General features: G+C 37.6%; 1 long non-coding RNA gene across 2 annotated transcripts in view; it reads right to left on the bottom strand.

The window, feature by feature from the left end:
* Window positions 1–16,288, bottom strand: part of LOC149917881 (uncharacterized) — a 35,163-nt gene extending 18,875 nt beyond the window's left edge. Inside the window, exons 1-2 of one of the 2 annotated variants that reach the window (XR_016467311.1) lie at window positions 16,217–16,288; window positions 15,737–15,793 (exon numbers count right to left, since the gene is read on the bottom strand). This is a non-coding gene — a long non-coding RNA (uncharacterized LOC149917881). The remainder of the gene's footprint in view (window positions 1–15,736; window positions 15,794–16,216) is intronic. The other variant, XR_016467312.1, reaches the window with a different exon arrangement.
* Between the last annotated feature and the right edge of the window lie 675 nt (window positions 16,289–16,963).

Raw genomic sequence — 16,963 nt, 5'->3', positions numbered from 1 at the left:
ATCCTATCCCAGCCTTCTCCCTCTGCTAAAAAGTGGTGGAAAAGGTTATGTCAGTTCTAACTATTTCCTTTGATGGATGGATATCTGGGATGTACTTTGGCTTGGAGTCCGCCTTTGCAGAGTGATAACTAATAAATTCATGCTATCTGCAATCTTGTCAAAAAGTTTAAAGAAGGCATGTTGCCTCTCTCAAGTCCAACAATTAAAGTGAATGATTACAAAGAATGGCATCATGCTTAAAAAGACAGTTTACAGAAAAAAATCAAACTCCTTAGATATATTCTCAATTTAAAAATGTTACTAGGCTCCTCTGTGCAGAATATCCATTCAAGACACTTTCATATCCTGATCTTGAAATCTCTCTGTTGTCAATTACCCCATCAACTCATAGGAGTTCACTAACAGCCTCTCATTCATTGACTTAAATAAACTATAGGGATCTGATTAAACAAAGGATTGACCTATCAGGAGGGGTTTGACAGAAACTCATCTTTCTCTTGCCATGTCAATAGAAAGTTTATTCTGTTTGATACTTCCAAAAACTGATCTGTTTAGTCTCAGACTGCATCTGCTTAATTTAGTCTTCTGTGACAGGATTCAGGCTGAGACTAAAGCACAAAAGCACATATGTCTGAATCTAAGTTTTTACACTTGCTATCTTGGATATCTTGGATCCCATTATTGTCATAGATAACTGCTCAGCAATTGTACTGCCCTGAAGATGGTCATTTAATTACCAGTTAAATCATCCTCAACATCATACATATACTTCTTTGGATTTCTTGGTTTGCTTGATACTCCCGGGTCCAGTGTAAATACAAATGGTACAATGATCCTGCAATACATACAGTAAGCATCATAGGGGTGCTACGAAAACCTGGATAAGAAAATAAGTAAAAAAAATACTTTTAAGAAACACTAATTATCAAGCTTGTATAGGCAGTGCTGCTACCTACTTTGCATTCCTACACAGACATAATACTGCCCACACTGAGGCTAGGATTAAGTATTCCAGTCCATCATTGCCTTCATAAAGCAAAATTGCCACTGATTCTTTTACTTATTTATTTACAGAGTAGATTCATGCTAACCTTTAGCTCCATTTATTTTACATCCTTTTTCATCTATCCAATACGACTACTTATAGCTACACTGATTGCATGTTTTATTATTCAAATGTTTAAATTTGAGATTGTCACTATTTTTAGGAGCTTCTTCCAAATATTAGTTACCCCCACAAAGTTTGATTTCTCCAGATCAATTTCAAAATATGTTTCCATGGATTCTTCCTTGTCATATTTGTAGCTTTTATTGCTTAAGTTATAGCACTGGTTGTATTTGGATTTTTAAGACAAAGACCACATGGATAGAAACCAAAGTTGAATTGCTTTAATTTCTAAATGCTGTCATTGATTTAATTTCTGTTCCAATTCATTTTTGAGGAAGAAGAGCACATCAGCACACAGTAACTACTGGATTTCAACTGCACTGAATACAGAAGAAAATCGAGCTCTCTGATAATTTCTAATTTTCACTTTAATTTTTGGTCATATACTTCCAGGATTTCAGTCCCTCTTAAATATCCTAATGAAAGTCCAAATGGATACAGTGTCAGTTGCTGCATCCCATGTAACTAGAAATAAAAGAAAGATTTTGCTAAATAACAAGCCCTTCTTATGATTGAGTGTTGCGAAATGCCACTGGAATTACTTCATCCATTTCTGGATAGGTTTTTTTCTTTCCCAAAGAGACTGATCTATGTGAAAATTTTTAAAAGGGCTTCAGACTTGTTTCTAAGTTTTATGCTTACATTACTTGTCATTGTCTTTAACTATTCAATATATGAATGTGACTATGATTACACAATAGCATACATTTATATTACTGCAGAATAAATAGTTAAGAGAAAAAACTCAAATAATCTCATAAGTCATTATGATAAAAGACGGTTTTATTCAGAAATATCATCACAGTAATTAAAAAATGAAGACTGTTTATAGAACTATTTACACAATTTATTTGCCTTGGGGCAGATTTTCTTGGGGAATAAGCTCAATAATTGCATTTGCAAATAACTAAATCTGAGCCTGTAAACTGTGTTGAAATGTAAGCTCCTGCACAGATAATTTGTTTATGTAGGCTCCTTGAAAAACTTTGAGTTTTTGTCAATATTGCTTTTTGTCATACACAGCTGTTAGGACAAAACCAAGAAACCATGCATTTCTAGCATTCAATAAACAAATATTCAGGGATATATGGAGGATATTGTGTCTTGGACACAAGAATCTTTAACAGACAGCAGTAATGATCCTCCATTCAAGTTTAATGCTGGCTTTGCAATAATGGGGCCAAAGAAAGTAATTCTTTTACCTACTTGAATATAAAATATATTCTCACTAACCAAATTTCCAATAAATTAAATCAACAAAACCTGATTTTGCACATGTATGCTGGACTGTAAATCACTGGCCTACAACACTGAGAACTATGAACTAACTATGGGCTTATAAAACTCTTCCCAGTTTTATCTATCACCTGGGACTGCAAAATCCAGTACTGTGGATAACTGAACTGCTAAGACTTAAGCTGCTATGCACATTAGTCTGCATTTCAAATGATGCCATGCTAAAGTGAAACAGAAGCAGAAAACCATAGCATCAGAAGTATCTCAATTTCTGGTAAACCTCTGGCTCTTTTAAAGACCTAATTTAATCATATGCTTATAGTAACAAAGAATACACAAACACTGTTCTCATTATTGATCTTTTCATGTTTTTTGTTGTTGCTGTGAAAGCAGCCCTCAAATCTAATGGAATTCCTTCCTGATCCCAAAGTTGAGAACAGGGCAGAAGTGGATTTATTTAAAGCTTACAGTTGAAGAAGGTCGTCTGGAGAAACAGGCTTCAATCATAAACAAAATTAATGTTGCGGGAAAAAAATGCTAGGCCCTCATGTAGAGACTGTGTAACCAGAGCAGAGATTGGCATGATCAAACTGCTGGGTACTATATGTTTTAACTGTTTCTAGGCTCCTTGCTCTGATAAAGCCCATCAAAACTAAAATCGTATTTGCTCAAAGCTGATGGAAACTTTATTTAGATATTCCTGTACAGAACCAGTAAGATATAAATGTCATGTGACTTGTTAAACGAGATCTATTCTTTAAAAAGTAGTACTGTCATGTTCTTCTGACTGAAACAATTGTGAGTGCTGACTTCATGGAAGGTAAAGATTCCACTAGAGGGTACCAACTCTGGACTCAGTGGTTGTTCTTGATATATATTGAAAAAAATGTAGTTCTGTATTGCTCTCATTAGACTTCATAGCCTTACAGATTACTGTGAATTCTATGTGGCATTAGGATGATCCTTTAACTGCATCCATAACCTGGAAAAAAAGAATATTTTATGCTAGCAGCATTATTGAAAACTACATGAGTCTTGCTAGGACACATATGAAACGTTACTGAGATTGGCTGGCAGTGTTACAGTTTGCTATTTATTATTTTTATAGAGTATTATTTTCCTTAATATGAAATAAATTTCAGCTGAAACTTTCACATTTGATGTTTGGAATAGAGTAATTGATAGTAGGGTATGGAGTAGAGAAAGAGCAAGCAAGCAAGATGATGTGCTTAGCAGATGAAGGAAAGGCTGTGAATGACTCAGCTTGAACTCAAGCAAGGCATTCAATACTTTTTTCTACAGCCTTCTCCTGAAGAATCTGGCTAGGTGTACTGCTTGCTGTGTAAAAAGCTGGCTGGATGGCTGTGCACAAAGTGTTGCTGTGAATAGAGTTAAATCCACTTGAATCCTAGAATAGTGAGAAGGGACCTAAAAGATTATTTATTTCCAACCCCTCTGCTGTGGGTTGCCACCTACCAGATCAGGCTTCCACCAGATCACTATCTGCCACTGAAATTAAAGACACCCTCTCTTTTTGTCAGTGTGTCACAGGATTCTTGTTATGCCATAATCAAATTTCAGCTTGAAAATTTTCCACTTTTTTTCTAACTAGATACCATTCCTGTTCTTACTTGCTCAAGACCTTTGCTGTTGAAATTATTTCTGAACTGCTTTGAAAGGCTTCACAAACAAATGATGTAAATGCAATGTACTGCTATTAAATCTGAGAGAATAGCTTCTCCACTGGAGGGCATTTAAAGTTCCCTGGTGTAAAAACAAAACAAACACACAATAAGCATGCCACACAATAATCAGTGATTTCTGAATTATCTTCCAGGTTAAGGTACATTAAAACAAAATAACCTTCAATACTGTATGTCAGCTACTGTTTTCCTATGGATTTCTTTCCATTGACAAAGCACACAGCAGAAAAATCAAGAACTGATGAGTAGTAACTGAAGCAAAAACAAGTGTATCACTGGATGAAATGGAAAAACACCAGGTAACATTTACTAAATTCAAACTCAATTCTGCAACCATCTGTATCTAATTTTCAGTATATCAAACTGTTGTTTATGATTTTAACAACAGTAATTTAGAATAGGTTCTCAACTAACAGAATGCTTATTTTGTAAACTAGACATCAGAGACTTTTCTGGTTGCAAAATAAATAAATCCCACTCTTTTCAAATCATTATGTAATAACTCTGTATTTATAAGGATTATTTCTTAAACTGTGGCTCAATGTGATATACAACCATGGATACAATCAGCTTTGCATTATTTGATGAGCTAATATTTATTTTTTTCTGTATACTTTGATGGATGAGAAAGTAATAGTGTGAGGATTCACAGGCAGCCAGACAAAAAGAACCCATTATTTTCGATGTAAATATACAGAAATGCAATATGTAATTCAGTGGTGTCCAAAATACATGTATACAACTTCTTAGTCATTCAACTGTACTGCTTGATAATGATCCTGCATTGTTACACTGTCAGGTGCAGTTGAATTTAGTATAATGTAACTCACAAAGAATGTCCAGGATAAAAGCATTAGCTCTGAAATCAAATGCTAGCTTTTCTACTAGACTCATCTCTTCCACGCAACTTATATCCTCGTAATATCCTGGAAAAGCCACTACATTATATGTCAATAGTACAAATGAGTTGTAGAGGCAACTTGCTTTCAGTCAGGAGATATGTCTGTCAGGACAATGAAGCACAATACCAAAGGCTCAGAGGCAGTCCAGGTTAAAGCTTCTCCTTAGAACTTCTATTATGTTTGCTTAAGAATAGATACAGGCTGAGCGGTCTATTCTAGTTCTGCTTTTCAAGCTCAGAAACACTACTCTCCTTTAATCTGCAAGGGCAAAACAGAAAGGGATACTGGGAAAGAGCAAGGCTAAAATAATTTCTGGTACTAACAAAACCAAAATGTATTTTTTTCAGTAGGTTGTAAATCTGTTTACATGAAATTATTAAAAAAAGAACAAATATCTTCCATTAAAATATCACCTATGAAAAGAGTTCAGAAAGTGTAATAGAATATTATTGAATGAGTCTAAAGAGGCTTTTAACCAGCCCATGACAGAATGTAATCTCTTATTGAAGTCTATATGAGTCAAGATACAAATCAACATAGGTTTTAGCTGTTTTCTGGAGATCTCTATCATCCATGTATTATCCAATAGGTCAAATCACACAACATAGGTCCCCACTTGTAATCATACTCTGAGCAGATGAACATTATTCCCTGCCTTCAGGATATATCAGTGGCCATATCATGGCCTGATGCAATATTGAAACACCATGGAGTAGGGTCTGCAGAACTGTACAGCACAGCAGTTCTCTCTCAACCAAACTTATGTCACTGTAGGATTATACATAAATGCACCATTTATTTGGACAATGGAGAAGAAAATAAACATGTGCATACAGAATAAGAAAACCCATTCTTATTTTGAGCATGTTCTGTGATTGAAAACTGATTTTAATTTAGACATTCAGCACACAAGATTATGCTGGTTATGCCTGTATGTATGCAAATGCATCCACATAGAACAAGCTATCCTGCCCTCCTAGATCCTTCAGTTTTCTTTATACAGACAGATATGCTTTGCAGTGATCATTTGTGTTTATACACATTCTAACCTATTATTCATATTCTGAACAGCCACAAGTTTCACTTGTGGTATTTACAGGCTATTGAATCCTGTAAGAATGACTACAGGTGGAAATCCAAAGCAACAGCTCTGATCACCACAAGACTGAATTGCTGCTACTGCCACCCTCTCATATGCTGAGGAAATGCCAAGAAATCAGTGATTTAGCAAGACAGAAGAGAGCCATGTAAAAAAGATGAACATTGCAGGAGCTGACTGTGTACAGCTCAAGCTTGAAGTTTTACTGCAAATTGTTACCAATAGTAAATGAAGATGTTTTCCACTAGTGGCAGACCTGTTGGGAGAGGTTTGACAGGAACAGTAAGACCACAGAGAAATTATTCTATTCTCTCCCTATGCCTTCTGAATGATGGGACTGAAATGCAATCTGATGTGTTACAAGCTTCTTACTGTTCATGGTACAGGAGGACAGGAGCGCTTTAATACCACACAATTTTCTTTTGACTAGAAAGGCTCATACATTTTTCTGTAAATATCCACAGTTCCTGATATGTTGTCCTACACATACAATGTCACCCTACTATTAATGGAAACTTGTCACATGAGCTCTGCATCTATCAAGTCTTTACTAGCTAGTGAAATATCCTTCATTTTAAAGAGGAGAGGAAGGATTCCACTATAATATTGAAAGGTGGGTCTGGGTGAACCTAATGAGGTTCAACACAACAAAGTGCAAGGTTTTGCATTTGGGCTGGAGGAATCCCAGGCATCCATACAGACTGGAAGGAGTGGTCCTTGAGAACAGCCCTGCATAGAAAGACCTAGCAGTCTTGATAGATGAAAAGCTTAACATGAGCCAGCAGTGAGCCTTGCAGCTCGAAAAGCAAATCGTATCCTGGGCTCCATCAGAAGAGGGGTGGCCAGCAGGGACTGGGAGGTGATTGTCCCCCTCTACTCTGCCTTTGTGAGGCTCCATCTGGAGTACTGCGTCCAGGTATGGAGCCCCCAGTACAAGAAAGACAGAGAGCTGTTGGAGAGGGTCCAGAGGAGGGCCACAAAGATGATCAGGAAGCACCTCCCCTATGAAGACAGGCTGAGGGAGCTGGGCTTGTACAGCCTGGAGAAAAGAAGGCTGCGGGGTGACCTCATTGCAGCCTTTCAGTACCTTAAGGGAGCCTACAAACAGGAGGGAAATCAACTCTTTGAAAGGGTTGATAACTGCAGGACAAGGGGAAATGGTTTGAAGTTGAGCGAGGGGAGATTTAGGTTGGACGTCAGGGGGAAATTCTTTACAGAGAGAGCGGTGAGGTGCTGGAACAGGCTGCCCAGAGAGGTTGTGGATGCCCCGTCCCTGGAGGTGTTCAAGGCCAGACTGGATGGGGCCCTGACCAGCCTGGTCTAGTATTAAATAGGGAGGTTGGTGGCCCTGCATGTGGAGGGGGGTTGGAGCTTAATGATCCTAGAGATCCCTTCCAACCCTGGCCATTCTGTGATTCTGTAATATTCAAAGACCATGTACACATTTAATGTGGAGATGTCTAAACATAGAGTTCCAATTATTTTAGAAAAAAAGATCTACCAGTTCTTATAGAAGACAGAAGGAATTGTATAAGCTTTGGGTTCAGTTACACCCCTTTAATAAGAAAAATAATCATTGAATGGTATAGAATCACAGAATGGCCAGTGTTGGAAGGGATCTCAAGGATCATGAAGCTCCAACCCCCCTGCCACACACAGGGTTGTTGGCCACAAGATCAAGTACTAGATCAGATTGCCCAGGGCTCCATCCAACCCAGCCTTAAACACCTCCAGGGATGGGGCATTCACCACCTCTCCGAGCAACCTGTTCCAGCACCTCACTGCTCTCTCAGTAAAAACTGCCCACAACATCTAATCTGAATCTCCCTTTAGTTTAAAATCATTCCCCCTTGTCCTATCACTATATACCTGCATAAAAAGTTGATTTCCCTCATGTTTATAAAGTTCCCTATAAATGTTGAACGGCCACAATGAAGCCTCCCCATAGCTTTCTCTTTTCCAGGCTGAATAACCCCAGATCATTCAGACTATCTTCATAGGAGAGGTATTCCAGTCCATGGGTCTTCCTCATGGCCCTCCTCTGGATCATCTCCAACAGCTCCATATCTTTCCTTTGTCAGGTGCCCCAGACTTCAATGCGGTACTCCAGCTGGGGCCTCATGAGGGCAGAATAGAGGGGGACAATCACCTCCCTCGCCCTGCTGGCCACCCCTCTTCTGCCAGAGGCCAGGATACCATCAGCCTTCCAGGCTGCAAGCACACGCTGCCGGCTCATGTTAAATTTTTCATCAACCAGAATCCCTGTCCTTCTCAGCAGGGCTGCTCTGAAGGATTTCTTCCCCCAGTTTGCATACATATCTGGGATTGCCTCAATCCAAGTGCAAAACCTTTAACTTTGCTTTGTTGAACCTCATTAGGTTCACAAGGGCCCACCTTTCGAGTTTATCAAGGTCCCTCTGGATAGCATCTCTTTCTTCTGCTCAACTTAATCACTCAGCTTAATTCAACTTAATAATTCACCTTAATTTCAAAAAAAAAAAAGTGTTTCTAGGACTTGTCCTGAAGGTGTAAACTTTATCTGAACTCAAAACCATCAGTTCTCTCAGTAGCAAAAATTCTTTTAACAGCCAATAATGTAACAAAGTTAAAAACTTGTGGTTTTCTGGAGAGAAGCTTTCTGTTTAGATGATATCACTGGCCTTCCTTGTACCTGGTCATATCTTTCAAATATCCATCTCAGGGGGGAAGGATCACATTAAGATCCAAAGATAGTTTTCTCTCTCATAACTTCCCAGCCTAGGACTGAGCCTTGGAGCCCACCAGTTCCAATCACACAGAGCCAGTGGTTTTGATTAAAGTCAGTATCTCATATCTGTTAAATACTTCAGCAGATCAGAAGAAATGTTTCAGACTATTTACATTCCAGAAGCTACCGAATTTCATACTGAAAAACTTAAACAGAATGTTAAATTATTCAAGATCAAATAGGGCTCTTATTCTGACTATATGTTGCAAAGCTATCTGTAGTGCTAATCTTTTGTAGAACATCATATTGTCTGTTTTCCAGGCTAGTAACACAGGAAGCCCACTTATGTTCCAAGAAGGTGGTGAAATGAAATACTGAACACAAAGAAGCAAATCAGGTAAAGTAGTGAGGAGAAGAGGGGTAAAAAATAATTTTTAAAAAGCCATTTTTTGCCATGGTACAATAGCATCTTTCATTTCAGGATCAGAAGCACTATAATTAAGTTCTCCACTTTCCCATGCTGTACAAAAGATTTTCAATGCTATCTTAACAAGAGAAGAAAAAAAAAAAGATGTGCAAGTAAAAGTGTGTGAGAGAAAGAGATAAGCTTGTGTTTGCTCATTCAGTTCACGATGAGAAGAAAATTATGTACAGTTTAATTATTGGTTTTATTTAAAGCTTTCTTAAAGAACAATCTTTCTCTTTCCTACCCTAACTATGGAGCAAACACTCACCAAAGTTATAGAACTTTGGGTCACACACAATATGGCAGGTTAATTTCATGAGTGTTTCCTTCCCTGCAGCTTTCAGCATTTTTTATGTTTCTATGTTTTCTTCCTCTGTTGTCTCCTGATTCAGTACTTCTGTTTACCTTTCTTGACACACTTTCATTCTAATGTGATTACTTTTTTGTTATGATTGTGTGAACTGATCTCAGCAGAGAGAGGCAGAAAAAACAGGATGTGTTGTGTCAACTGAAGAGTAAGAAACTTAACATGAGATACTCTTTATGCCAGACAAAATGTAATCAGTGTGCTAGATGAAAGGTAGTTGAGAAATAACAGCACTTCATACAGCTATGAAATTACTTGAACTTAAAGCATAAACTAAAAAGATTTTGGTGGCTTAAAGAACAGTTGTCCTTTCTTCTCCTCCACTGTCTCAATGGTCCCCCATGAATTCTCCTCAGCAGGGAAGATTTTCACACCAGAACATTGTAACTTTTAGTTGGTTCTTTAGCTAGGCAGAGGGCTGGACACCTACAGCCAGGATTCTTCAAGATAATAATAAGGAAAACAAAAATGACAGTGTCTATCTTTGTGTTCCACAGGTTAAATGACTATCAGTAACATGAGGAAGGAACTCCCGCCAAACAGTAGGAGTTCAGTTGAAAGATATCCTGCGGTTTTTCAAAGAGAGGTTTTGGAAACCCTTTGTTTCTCTGAATCTACTTGTGAAATTTCCTGTCTTGTACAACTGCTTCAGGGATTCTGAAGATATCTTTGTGCATTCATATGTGTTAATCATTTAAGACAATATTCAGCCCAAGGAGAGGTGGTATCTCTGTGCTATGAGAGTCTACAATACCTGCTTAGGGACCACAGTTTCACTGTTGCAATGCAAAGAAACATTTTGAAATAGCAAGAGCAGCAACAACATAAAACCATCAGAATTCATTCCAAAACTTTATAACTACCTCAGAAACATGACTCGGTTGTCACTGGCCTTTAGATGCAATACCAATCTTTTTGTTCAGTGCTAACATAAGAGTTCTCTAAACTCCTTAAAAAGCCTCTCCTAGGCATATCAGACTTTTTAAGCAATATATTATGATTGTCACTCCTATGGGAAAAGGTAATGAAAATCTGAAAATCCAAAAGCCACCAGCACGCTGCATGTTCCATATCTGCCTTATTATATACTCAGAAAATATACTATTTTGAGAGAGCAGGTATACCTGAAAAGACAGAAACAAACAGCAACATTTACTGATTGTGTTCAAGCAGAAGATCAGCTTTGTGAATGCTGGTTTCTCTTGAGAAAATATATCCCTCCATGCTGAATAAATCCAAAGCCTGCTCCTCCTCTCACTGATTTCATGGTAAGCCATGATTCACCAGAGAAGTCCATTTTTCTGGTTCAAAAAGAGAATAGTACCCTAATCCCTTCTATTTTGACAGGTTTTATGCCTCTGCATGCAACTACCAAGTTCAATGAATTGTTCCCCATTAAGAGTCCTATAATAGAAATTCCCACCTTTCCTTTGGATGGATGTGTCAAAAGATAACTAAACCCCTTAGCTAACAGATATCCTGGTGACCAGTAAAAATAGAGTTGTTATACTGCCAAGCTATTTTATCTCCAAATCATTTTTTCTTAGGTTCACTCCTCATTTGATACCCAGTCATCTCCTCAACATCCTAGCATTTTCTCTGCAAACATAAACAAAAAAAGTAGCATGTCAGTAATAAAGAAGTTCTCATCTGCAAGATGAATGACAACCTTATTAAGATCTTAAAAGCACTATCTGATCCATTCAAGCACAGTCACTGCATTTGAAGTAGCAGCCAGGTGCCTTGAGAAAGGAAGGCCTGAAACTGCCAAATGATTTACTGCAGTAAATACAGGTGAAGAAGAAAACTAAACACAGTTGATTACTAAATTTAGCTAAGTTTGAATGCAGCTGGAATGTGGATGAAAGACAGAAGTGTCTAAAGGAATGAGAGCAATTTTTCTCAACTCCTACTGAGGACGCAATAAACAGAGGGGCTTTAACACAACCTAAAAATACACAGAAAGATTTAACTTGCCTCTAGTGAGACACAAACAAATGAAAGCAACCAAACAACTCCTATCTGGATTCTACACTACTTTTTTCTCCCCCCTATAGATAGGCTCATTTTCATGCTACACATAGTAACACAAACAATAACATGATCCTGAGAGCTCACAGTTGTTTGATTTGGCAGGTGAGGTTTACTATGAGTTGGACAACAGCAGGCAGCCCTGTCCCTCACCTTACTTCAAAATGCAAACACTAAAACACACATATTTAGTCTATGCTATATTTATGAATAACCTGAACACAGGCAATTCTTGACTTGACAGGGGTCAATACACTGTCTCACTTTGCTTAATGCTGAATTTACAAGATTTACAAGGCACTGTAAAAAGAACATGCATGTTTCATAAAATACAGAGAACAAACAGTATGTTAAGAAATTAGCTGCAGTCTTATTTCAGCTTGCTCTTAGCAGCAGTGAATACAGGACTGTGTTCTAAGTCATAATCTGCAGGTGAATTCATTTCACCAAACTTTCAAATGTTCTAATTTCATCAAAAAAAGGAAAAAACAGAATAATAGAATAAATTTCATATTTTCCAAGATATATCATTGTCATATGAAATCCAGGAAGAAAACTCTCTAACTCCAATGTGCTGTTAAAAAGCAGCGTTCCTTTATTCCTAACATTACATACTGGGTGACTTGACAAGCTAGCACACCCTCTCAGAGTTCAGGTTCTACATTTGAACAGTTAAGACACGCATATGCAGTACATTGGCATTCCTTTTCAAGGACTCAAATATATGCTAATATCTCTTTGGGCATTCTCAGTGGTACCAAGGGTGGTCAAGTGCCCACCTACTTCTTCCCCAATTTTTACAATCAGCTTCATCACTGAGGCCCTTGACTCACTTTCATCCACTCTGGAAAATTTCCATTGCTTATTAGGCCATAGTGAGCAACTTTCTAAAACAATATACGTGGAATCTGAGGAAAATATCCTTGCACCATTTGATGCAAAAGTATTGTATTGTGTCCCCAGCACAAGATTGAGGAAAACAAGACTATTCACCCACTAAAGTTGAAATTGAAAGTTTTAGAACTATAACTCATGGATTGCTAAACTATTATATTGGTTCTTAAACTAATATACTAATCCCCATTGCTAAACAAACCAGCATATATCAGTTTACATCAATGATGTTTCTTAAAAAGGTCACTGTTCATTACATACAAAGGTTGCTACTTTAGGAAATAATACCTTGTCAGGTCTTCTGCTACATTCTTCAATAGGCAGTAGTAAGTTTACCTCTGGCAGCATACAACTCAAAGCATAGAACTGATATGTTATTTCAACAATATTAGCAGATGTGGAAGTGACAAACTCAATTGCGTAAGTGCAGTAGAAGAGACAAAAAGATGATAGAGCAAAAAAGCTAAAAGAAAGCATGTCTATGCTGACCCAGATATTTTAAAAATATACATATAGAAAAAAACAGCTTAAATTGTTTACTTCACAAACAGAGGGAATGTATAGGTTACTCCAAAAGTAATGCCTCCTATTTGTTTCAATGGAAATTACAACAGCACAATAACACTGTTTGATATCCCAAATTCTCAGCTATTAAAAAATAATAATTCAGCATAATCACCATCATTAGCTGATTTGCACAGAAAAAAACTGGCTGAGACACTCCTTGTTCAATAGTGTGATAGCTATGTATGGCCATCCAGAACATAGTTTGTGTTCCAGCAGTGGAAGCACTGGTATGAAGGAAATCACTCACTGACTGAGTGTACTCATATCCACCGTTTCGTCTCCATAAACATTCAGCAAGAGTCAATGAATGCCAACTAGCACCATTTTCTCTGCACAGAGGAATTCACTGACATGCATCTTTGCTTCATAGGCACTTTCACATCAGACACCATTCTAGAAGACCACCCCTCTGCTGCCCTCTGTCACTCAGTAACAATATGTCATGGAAGATTGATGAGAAGGTTCAATCATTGCCGTACTACCAACATCCATCTAATGTTATGGGCCAACATAAAAAAAATAACAGGTACTACTTTTGAGCAGCCCTTGTATTATCATTACTGACATAGAAGCCCTGCTATCTCTCGTGGGAGATATCCATAACATTATCAGTGGATATCATTCAATCAGTAAATAGCTGAATAGTTACAGTCATGTTATAGTAATTCTCACCCTCCTCTAGAAGACCTACTATCTCAGCAGTGCACAATAGATTGATCTCTCACCTTTTCCAGCCTACGCTGAAGTGATCTTGTCTTCTACTTTTAGCTTACTTCTTCCCACACACCTCCTCCAAACCATTTAGATTTGGCTTTCATGGAAGTCATTCACTGTATCAGCAGCTCCCCTTTAATCAGAGCACTGCTTCCATTTGAACTAGTTAAAGGACTGAGATCCATTAAGTGAATTATTTCAAGCTCTCATCCCTTTCCCCACTCTGTCCCTAAAGCAACACAGCAAGTAATAAATCTGAAATGCCTCTCAACATAGTAAAGGAAGCAGACCGCACTTTACAACCAGCAATTAGCCTTAGGGCTGAAGGTATTTTTCTTTTCTCACTACAACTGAACTTGCTTTATTAATTTCTTTCTTTTTTAAGAAGAAAAAACACTAGCCTTGCCCAGCGGTCACTGTCTAGCCCTGCTTGCTTATTTTCATACTCAGTCCTTTAGTTTATAGCAGCTTAACATGTAATGATAATCAGTAATATTTTCTATCACTTCCGTGATGGAACATTCTGGGAAATTATAACACTCCTATCTAACATTAGTTAGATACATTGCCATCACCACACATCTGTTATCTCCACCAGGTTTTACACCATAATGGGAAATACAGACACATAAGACAGGGACTTACAAGACAGATTTTGAGAAACAAATTATCCTATTATTCAAGAGTACAGGGTATCTATGTTGTAGCTATGCATTATAGTGACAGCGATTAGAACAACTAGAAGTGAATTTAGCTGCTATGATACCCATTAACACTATGACATGAGTGAATTTGTTCTCAAAACAAGAGGATGCAGAAAGAATCACATTCCAACTTCTTGTCTCTTCAGCAAAGCATGTTGTGAGCGAAGCTTAGCTAATTTCACTAGCTTTCTTATCAGCATTTCAATTTGTTACTTTCTCACCCTTTTATTCTCCTTTTTACTAGAATTTACTTTGCAGTCTTTGTTATCCAGCTCACTTTTCTTCTATAAGCTTTCTCACTTCCACTTGCCCAATGTTCTTTTTCTCTCCTGGGACTATGCAGGTGAGAAGAGTTGTTTCATCTCGTCAGCTGCATCTTGTAGTACTTTGTTCTCCTCTGTTTCTTTTTTCAGCTCAATTCATATGCTTTGTGATACAGCTTTTATCAGCTTCACACTTACTGTTGATATTGCTTGTTCCGATCAACTGTTTATGTCATCAAGTACAGCATGTACTTTTGGCAGAACATCTGCAATTACTAGATAGTTTCTCATCTAAAAATGTAGGGTGTTAACAACACTGATATAATTGAACTGAACTATATATGTGGACTTTTTTTTCTGTTACAAAGACTGTAAGGAAACACGACCCACTACAGAACTCAGAAAGGACAGGTGAAGATTTCTTGCAAGGTTCAGCAAGGTGTAGATCAGGTGTAATATGCCAGAGACTTTTAATTTTGTTTTTTCTAGAAGAAAAAATGTCAATTTAACAAGACAGAGGAGCATCTGAGTGGGCATCATGATTAGCACTTTGCTGCATAAAAAAGGCACCTTTTCTTGAAAATCGACTGCTATGTCAGGTTGTGTTCTTATTTGTCAGTTACATACTTCAAGGAATATTGCTCACAACTTTTAAAAAACAAATTGTTGCCAAGGTAACACACAAATGCTTCCATTTACTCACACTGAAATCTGATAGCAATGGTCTCTTCTGTCCATGAATGGACCTATTATTTCTTAGCTGCTAGTGATCTTCCTGTTTGTTTTTTTTTTTTTTTACTACTGAGTAGGCAGTAGGAATTAGTAACTGGTGAATACATCTTAGCTGAGAGCTGAATTTACCATAAAGAAAATAAAGTTAAAAATACACACAAAAACGAATCTAGAGGCACTAACCTTCAAAATAGTTTCAGAAGCAGCAGTCTCTCATTAGAAGACTTTATGCAAGTCAGCCTTAGTAAAATTAAAAGAGATTAGTATCTCAAAATGTGACCAAAATCTTAGGAAGTTTGAGGTGTTGTTGGCCAACAACAGAGGTGAATTAAAATAGATCAGAGCTGCCATCAAGAGTTACAGTGTATCTAGGAATAGGTCATATTGATTTGTATATATACACACACACACTTAAATGAGTAACTGCTTTGACTACCTAAAGTAACCATGTACACTAATGAGATCCTGGCATTTGTTTGACAGTAAAGCCCATATACATAATGCAGTTTTAATGCTGGATCATTTGTTTTAAGGAATAGTGAATAATCAATGAAAATTATATAAAAGAATATTATATAATTTAATAATATTAAGATGTTATAATAATGAAATAAGCAAGAGAGTTAGGCACAGAGAGACAAAGAGAATAAATAGGATACTTACCCAAGTTGTGGGCTCACCCAGGAAAGACCAGTGGAGTGGATCTTCCAAACAGAGAGAGAGAGCACCTTCCCCACTGGTAGTCAGCTCTTAAATGGGTCTAGGAGAGGTGGAGCCAGGCTCCACCCCTTCCTGCAGCACAGGTGAATTGCTTTCACCTGTGCTCCCAGGGCTGACTCACTGCTCGCCTCAGGTGATTAATCAGAGGTTCAGGCCGTGACTCAGCAGTTCCCATACAAATAGAAAGAATTTTTCAGACAAATGTGACAACTCTGAGGTTGTCTCAGATAGAAACTATGCATGTCACTCATAAGAGAGATGCAGAAATATATTTATGTATAGAATGTACGTATTTAACATTTAACAGACCCTAATCCTAAATAAGGCAGTAGCTTAAAATACTAGTGAGGATGGTACAATTGATTATTTACTGCACAGACAGTAGGTTTCATCTATTCAACATTCCAACACATTCATCCAGGCCACGATCCAATTGAGTCACAAGGTTCAGAGTGGATACCCCTTAATTTCTAAATTCTTTCCTAGAGAAGTCTAGGTGCAGCAAAATCTAGCCCTAGTCTCAGACTCAAGCAACAGTTTACGTGTAGGGAATTATAAACACACAGTTAGAAACACAATCTTATAGAAATCTTATCTGATCAGTCATTTGCTGAGGATCAAGATCAGGAAAGAGTAAACATCAATGTATAAGAGATCTCTGCAGCAAGCATAATCCCAAGACACACTGAT

The sequence above is a fragment of the Phasianus colchicus genome, chromosome 5 (assembly GCF_987193195.1).
Source record: "Phasianus colchicus chromosome 5, bPhaCol1.hap1.1, whole genome shotgun sequence".
NCBI classification, from domain to species: domain Eukaryota; kingdom Metazoa; phylum Chordata; class Aves; order Galliformes; family Phasianidae; genus Phasianus; species Phasianus colchicus.
This window is presented reverse-complemented; position numbering and strand designations above follow the sequence as displayed.